The 7752-nt window shown below is 42.7% G+C and overlaps 1 pseudogene; it reads right to left on the bottom strand.

Moving 5' to 3' along the window:
* Positions 1–6179: 6179 nt before the first annotated feature.
* Positions 6180–6942, bottom strand: LOC140508899 (proteasome subunit beta type-3 pseudogene; annotated as a pseudogene).
* Positions 6943–7752: the final 810 nt, after the last annotated feature.

Genomic DNA, 7752 nt, shown 5'->3' with positions numbered 1-7752 from the left:
ATAAGAATATAAAAGAGGAACAAAAATGTATTAATGAAAATAAAAGGATTTGTTCTGTAAAATTTGAATTCAGTCAAAAGGCCACACTTGAGAACCTAGAAGGCCATATGTTCCCTACCCTAACTCTTTTCAGCTCGTGAGACCACTAGGGGGCGCAATGAGTAGAGCTCTGTCCCTGGCATCAGATCAGGTGTGAACCTGATCTCAGACACTTAGTAGTTGGGGACCTGGGTAAAGCACTGACTCTGTCTGCCTCAGTTTCCCTCTCTGTAAGATGGGGACAAATTAGCACATAGCTCTTTGTATCTCTCCTGCCCTTTGTAGCCAGACTCCTCCACAGTCCTTCTATACCAGGTGCCTCCTCCTCCTGCCCTCACCCTTCTTATTAACCCCTTAGAGTCTGGGTTCTGACCTCCTCACCCCACTGACACTGCTCTCTCCAAAGTCACTGACAGTCACTTAGCTGCCAAGTCCAACAGCCTCTTCTCAATCCTCTTTCTCTTTGTTCTCTCTGCATCCTCTGACTTTGCTGACCGTGCTCCACAACTAGATTCCCTCATCCCTCTAGGCTCTCAGGACCCCCCTCCCTGCCCTGGGGTCCTCCTACCTAGCTGAGGACTCCTTCTCTGCCTCCTGTACTGTATCCTCAGCTACATTCTGCCCTCTGACTGCAGGTATCTCTCAGGGTTCTGTCCCCAGGGCTCTTCTCTGCCTCTAGAGGACTACACTGGTCATCTCATCAGTACCCATGGATTTAATTACTGTCTCTCTGATGATGATCCTCAAGTCTGCCTTTCCTGCCCCAGTCCGTCTGCTGACCTCCAGTGTCAGATCTCCACCTGCCTCCCTGACATCTCAGGTTAGATGTCCTGTAGACATCTTAAACTCAACATGTCCTAAACAGAACTCGTTATCATTCTCCCACATGTTCCCCATGTCCTATCTTCACTATGACTGTAGAGGGCAGCACCCTCCTCCCAGCCCCTCAGCCTCACACCCTAGCAGTCACCCTGGATTCCTCCCTCTCTCTCATCCCCCACATCCAATCCATTGATAAGACTCCTCAGTTTTACCTCTGAGACATCTCTCCTGTAAGCCCCTGATTTCCTCTCACATGACCACCCCTCTAATGCAGTCCCTCCTCACTTCAGGCCTTGATCACTGCAATAGCCAGCTGAGGTCTGCCTGTCTCACACCTTTCCCCACTCCAATCCACCCTCATCCAGTCACTAAAGGGATTTTCCTAAAGTCCATGTCTGATCCTGTCCCTCTGCTACTCAGTAAACACTCATGGCTCCCCATTCCCTCAGAGAGCAAATTCAAAATGCCCTGAACAGAATTCACAGCCTTCTCTAACCCAGACCCTCCTACTGCCCTGATCTTCTGACTTCTTACTCCCCAACACCTGCTGTTCAGTCCAGTGACTCGGCCTCCTGGCCATCCCACAAACAAGACCTTCCCTCTCTCAGCTCTGGGAATTCTTTCTGGCTGTTCCCCAGGCCTGAAATGTTCCCTCTTCTCCCCTCTGATGACTGACCTCCCTGGCCTCCTTCAAGGTCCAACAGAAACCACACCTTGTACAGAAAGCCTTAGCCCACTCCTCTTAATTCCAGGGCCTTCCCTTTTATTTCTTTCTTATTCATCCTGTGTGTTCTGTGCCCTGTGTATGTGTGTCAGCATGGGGTCTCCCCCATTAGATTGTAAGCAGAGACTGCCTTTCACAAACTCTTCTTGTATTCCCAGTGTTTAGCCCAGTGACTGGCACATAGTAGGTGCTTAATAAATGTTGCTGATAGATTATTTACAAAACCTTTTTTCCACATCTAAGCATTCTAGCAATGCTAGTGATGATGAGGATGATGACAATTCTGTTTCCTGCTAGTGGGATGCCTTCCTTCTTTCTCTTTCTATTTCACTTCTCCCCTTCCTCTGCAGCCCCTCTCAGATGCTGCTGCCCATAGAAGGCCTTTCCTGGTCCCTGTCTCTGTAACAATCTTCACTTTTAAGTATTACCTAGGACAGAGGTTCCTATAGAGTAAGTGGTTAATGTTTGCTGAATTTAATTGGATAGAATTCCATTCTATACCTTGCTAATCCACTTAGCACATATTAGTGATTATTATACCTATTTGTGCATCTCATCTCCTTACTATAGACAAAACTCCTTGACGGCAAGGTCCTGGTTCAGTGGAAGCATCCTATCTCCCTCAGCACTAAGCACAGGGCCATGTAAACAGTAAGTGGGTAATAAATAACAATCGCCACAAAAGTAAGAAGGGCCTTTTGTATAGGGCCTTTTAGAATAGCTGGGTGGCTCAATGGATAGAGCACTGGGCCTGGAGTCAGAAAGATCTGAGTTCAATTTCTGCCTCAGACACTTCCTAGTTATGTGAGCCTAGGAATGTCAGTTAACCTTGTTTGCCTCTGTTTATTCCATGTAACCACTTAACAGTCAGATTAGTTTTTATATAGTAATATTTAATTGTAAAGTGTCACGAGAACAAATGTACAAACAACACTTTCCCTGGTAAAATGGTATAGTTATGTCTTTGATTTATGCAAAAATTGGATTTAAATGAGGCAGAGCTGGGCAAAGTTCTTGACTTCTCTCTTCCTGAGTCATCAAAATCCAGTGGTAAAACAAAGTCAAGACATGTGGTGATGGCTCAGGATGTAGTGGATAACCTTGGGGTCTTTGATGTCTAATTAAGCTCTAAACACCCCACAGCACCTGCTTAAGCTGCCTTCATGGCCATTGTAACAAATGGTTCTCATATGCTCATTCTGCTGAGAGAAGTCTGTTTGGGGTAAACATTCCTCCAACTCACCAACAGGTTTAAAAGCTGCTAATTTCCTCAACCAGATTAAGCCTTTCTCCTGAAACAGTTTACCAGGGTGTGACCACTGTACATGCTACTGCTTCTCTTTTTATTTATTATGGAAATTTATGGAATAAATTTATGGAATTTATGGAAAACAAGCATTTCCATAACAAATTTGGGGAATAAAACAAGCATTTCCATAGTACAATAAAAAAGATTGTACTATGTACAACTTACTATTCCTTTCAAATATACAAAATTATCATGTAAATTTATTTTTTCTCCTTTTTTTCTATCTTCCCCCCACCCTGCCCTAGAAATGGCTGCCAGTAGAAACAAATAGATACGTGTGTGTGTGCATGTATGTTCTTTATAGTTAACTTGGGTATTTATAGTAATCAAAATAACTTATTTGTTCTAAGCTGTTCTTAAAATAACATTGCTATTACTGTACACAGTATTCCCTTGGTTCTGCTCATTTCATTCTTCATTATTTCATGTAAATCTTTCCATGGTTTTCCAAGATCATTGGGCTCATCACTTCTTATAGCACAGCAGTATTCCATCACAATCATATACCACAACTTGTTTAGCCATTTCCCAATTGATGGGCATCTCCTCTATTTCCAGTACTTTGCCACCATAAGGAGAGCTGCTATAAACATTTTAGAACATATAAGTTCTTTTTCTATACAGCTTCTTTCCTATACAGATTCTTGGGTGAATCAGGTGGACTCCAAAGATGGATGAGTAACCCTGAAAAGGGCTAACTAGGTGAAGAACCTACAGCCTTAAGGACATATGTGGCATTCTAGGTCATTAAGTGTAGTCTTTTGACTGAATCCAAAGTTTACAGAACAAACCCTTTTAGGATTCACTTATATTCATATTTAGGATTCAGTCAAAAACCTACACTTAAGGACCTAGAAGGTCACATGTGAACTTAAGGTCACAGGTTCCTCACCCCTCGGCTAGACAGTTCTTACACCAGAGGTACTTGTCTTCTTTGAACACAACTTATAATCTCCCCACCTCCCCACAGAGAAGAAAAGGGGTCACAAAAGAAGGCCTTCCTCAAGTACCTAGAAAGCCACATGTGGATCTTGAGGCCACAGTTTCCCCACTCCTGGTCTAGACAGAGGCAGCTGTGGACCAGTGGAAAGAGAACTGAATTTGAAATCAGATGACCTGGGCCTGGGGCCTGGCTTTGCTCCATTTTATGTCATTTTTCCCTTATGGACTCAGTCTTCGCTGTAAAGTCAAAAGGTTGAACTAGGTGAGCTCTCCTTCCTGCTCTGATGGTTTATAAAATCCTAAATTTCCAAGGAGGAAGGGAATGAAGGCTTTTGTATTTTTTGTTGGGGAACAGTAGTGCCTTTAGATGAGGGGACTGGCCACCATCCTAGGTCAGGATATCTGTACTTCCTTTGTCTTCAGGTCCACACCCTACCCCCAATTCTTGGCCACAGATATTCCTAGGACCAGGGCTCCCCTTAATCTCTTTTCTGTAGTAATAGGGCTTTGGAGGCTTTTTTCAGGGGAGGTCCTAGAACCTACCATGTATAGAAAGGATTTCCTTGTCTTTGTGCCTGCAAAAGGCGAGGGGGAAACCCCAATCTTACCCTAAACCTTTAGTCTCTTCCCCAGCTAATCGGGCCTTCCTATAATAAAACCAATAACCCAAGAGGCAGCATTGACCCCCTTGATGGAGGGTTGGCCATAGGCTCAGGAAGAATTGGGGTCAGTTCCTGCTCCTGACACAGATGACACGTCTGACCCTGAAACTCTCAGTGCCCCCTTAGTGACTCTAAAACTGTGAGTGTTAAGTGGGTGCTGACAAGTTTGTAGAGAGTTTCCTCGCCAGGGGTTCTCCTCACCAGTGAAATGGCAGACCCAGGCCGAGAAAGAACAACCATCACTACCAATTCCATAAGACTTTTAGGCTTACAAAGTTCTCACTTTCCTCCCAGCTGCCCGAGTAGAGATATCAGTATGCCCAGTTTTGAAATAAAAGAACTAAGTCTTCAAGAAATTTAAGCAACTTGCTTAAATAAACAATTATCAAGAACAGATTGCAAACCCAGCTTTCTGTCACTCACATTTATTATGGACTTACTATGTGCGAAGGACTGTGCTAAATTTGCTTAAAGCAGTCTATGACCAAGATGACTAAAGCGTGGGCTGGATGAGAGTACAGAATTGGTGGTGATTAATGGATTTGTGTTAAACTTGAGAGAGGCAGAATGAACTGAGGATGCTTGGCCTGAAGAAGAGTAAATTCAGTGGCAAGATAACTGTCTTCAAATATCTGAAGGACTATTATGAGGAAGCAGAAACCAGCTGCTTTGTTGTGGTCCTAGAGGGAAGAACTAGAAACAGCAGAGAGAAAACACAGGGAAACAGAGACTGGGGCTCAATGTAAAGAAGAGTTTGCTAACAATCAGAGCTGTCCAATAATCAAATAGCTCGTTGCAAGGCAGTGAGCTTCCTATAAGGGGAAGTGTGCAAGGTATTAGCTGTTAACCATTATTGAAGATGGAGGACTTGTGGGAATTGAGTGAACCAAACTGACTTCATCTTGTGATTCAATTCCGAATCTAGCTCAGTTCCTTTTCTATTCAATTATGGGTTTATTCCAATTTCCGTCTCTTAAGAAAATTTTATTCAATTACGGGAATTGTAAGTAAATACAATTGCATTGTTTGAACCTAGCCCTGCATGGCTGAGAAGCTGGACCACCTCTACCTGTTGCTTAGAGACCTTTAACTAAGTACCTAGGTTACACTGACCAGACACTCATGTGATCCAAAGACTGATGCAAGTTTTCTCACAATTACACTTCTTGAGCGTTTCATATGTTTTATCTGAAAATTGGTCCTGTACTGGACAATGAGTTACTGTTTCCATGTTCCTTTGATTGAATATAAACACTTGGAAGGAGTAAAATACCTCTTTTTCTGATTTCAGGAAATTGTACCTGCTCAGTTTCCTACTCCCAACTCTCAAAACTCAGTCATCTTCCACTCAACTCAGAAATTCTCTAACCTTTCCTCCAATTAGAAATCAGCTTACCTAGCCCTGTACCTTGGTTTATATCCTGTTGATTATTATCTTATACTGCATAAAAATCATTTTCTTTCTATATTCATGGTCCAAGACCAAAGCTAAAGAAGCCTGGTCCCAATTTGTACTCAATTAGCATGCATTGTTTTTTTTTTTTTTAAGAAATATTACTTTACTTTACTTATTTATTTTTTTTTATTTATTACTTTATTTTTTTAAGAAAAGATGAATGGAAAGATAACAATAAAAATCTATTTTACAAACAACAATAAAAAAAGTAAAGATGAATGGGTTCTGGGAGAGGAAAATGGGCGGGGGGAAGGTTAGTCCATCCATGCCTTCCATGTCCAGGTGCTGATCTTATCTTTCTCAACGATTTGGACAATCACCCCCATTCCTCACACAGCATCCCAATCCACAGCATTCAGCCTGGCTTGGGAGATGGTTTCAAAGAGGTGCTTGGGTTCTATATCAGGTTCCCAGAGAGATTCACACATCCCATACATCTGCTCCAAGCAGGTACCAGTGACCACAAAGTCATCAGTCACCATAGGATAGCCAATGAGGTTCAAGGAACAAATAAAGGGCTCAAAAGTCATAGGATGCAAACCAGCAATGACTGACTGATTCAGTGTAGTAGGGGCCAAACTGTTTCTCATAGAGGATGTTGGCTATCATTCTCATGAGGTTATAAGGCTTGATTTGTTATACTTCCTTCAGTTCATATAAATTCAGCTGGAATTTGAGGCATGGTCTGCACATTGGTGATGAGTCCAGCCAGGCCAATACGTAAGCAGTCACCCATAGGGAAGATCTTCTGGAAGTCGGTAGTTATCACCTGGGCCTGGATGCTGAAGCGTCTATCCACTGCAGTGGACACACAGATCTCCTTCATGGCCATGATGGTCCCTCCATTATAGGACATCATAGACATGGTGCTGGCACTTGAGAGGTCCCCCATGCATTGTTTAATAAATCAATATTGTCAGAAGCTTGAATCTTTGTTACCTCAGTCATTTCAATTAATCCATCTACCACAAAGCCTGCTAGATCTCTTTTGCTCTCTCTTTTAGAAATGCCATAAAAGAATTTTCCTTGATTTAGTTTAAAGTCTTTACTCCTGCCTGACTGAGAAACCTAAATCGTATTTGACTTTTAAAGCCTTCATAACTTGGTTACTTCCTACCTTTCCAAACTTTATAGTGTTTACTGTCCTCCATGAACCCTATGGTCCAGTGACTCTGACCTGTTTGCTGTTCCATGCCCAAGACCAATTCCATGCCCAACTCTGTGTCTTCTCATTGGCTATCAGTCAGTAAACATTGATTAACTACCTTCTATGTGCCGGGCAATGTGCTAAGTACCAGTGATACAAATGCGTAAAAAGACAGCCCTTCTCTTCCAAAAAGTTACACTTTAATGGAGGGAGACAATAAGGAACCGAAAGGGGAACATGGTGGTGCCTTCTGTATGATGAGCCCTATGCTAGGTGAGATTGTGGAGGAGAAAAGGGAAGACGGTCTGGTCTTATCCTTGAGGGACTCGCAGTCTAATTGGGGAGATGCACTGACTAATATGTACTTTTAAAAGTGTCCAGCAAAGTGAAAAATAGTATGGCCTAGTGGATAGAGTGCTGGACTTGGAGGCAGGAAGAACTGGGTCCAGATGATGCCTCTGATTGTTATTCACTGTATGAGCATGAGCTAATCACTGAACCTCTCCATGCCCTATTCATTCCAATTGTTCCCTCACTGACAAAATCACCGACCCTCAATGTATAGATGTAGATAATGAAGTTTAGATATTTGGGACCATAATTTAGTTCAATTCCACAAATATTTATTATCATCCTCTGCATGTAGATCCC

The sequence above is a fragment of the Notamacropus eugenii genome, chromosome 5, assembly GCF_028372415.1.
Source record: "Notamacropus eugenii isolate mMacEug1 chromosome 5, mMacEug1.pri_v2, whole genome shotgun sequence".
In the NCBI taxonomy this organism is placed as follows: Eukaryota; Metazoa; Chordata; class Mammalia; order Diprotodontia; family Macropodidae; genus Notamacropus; species Notamacropus eugenii.
Note: the sequence above shows the minus strand (reverse complement) of the source record. Positions and strands in the feature narration are given on the sequence as shown.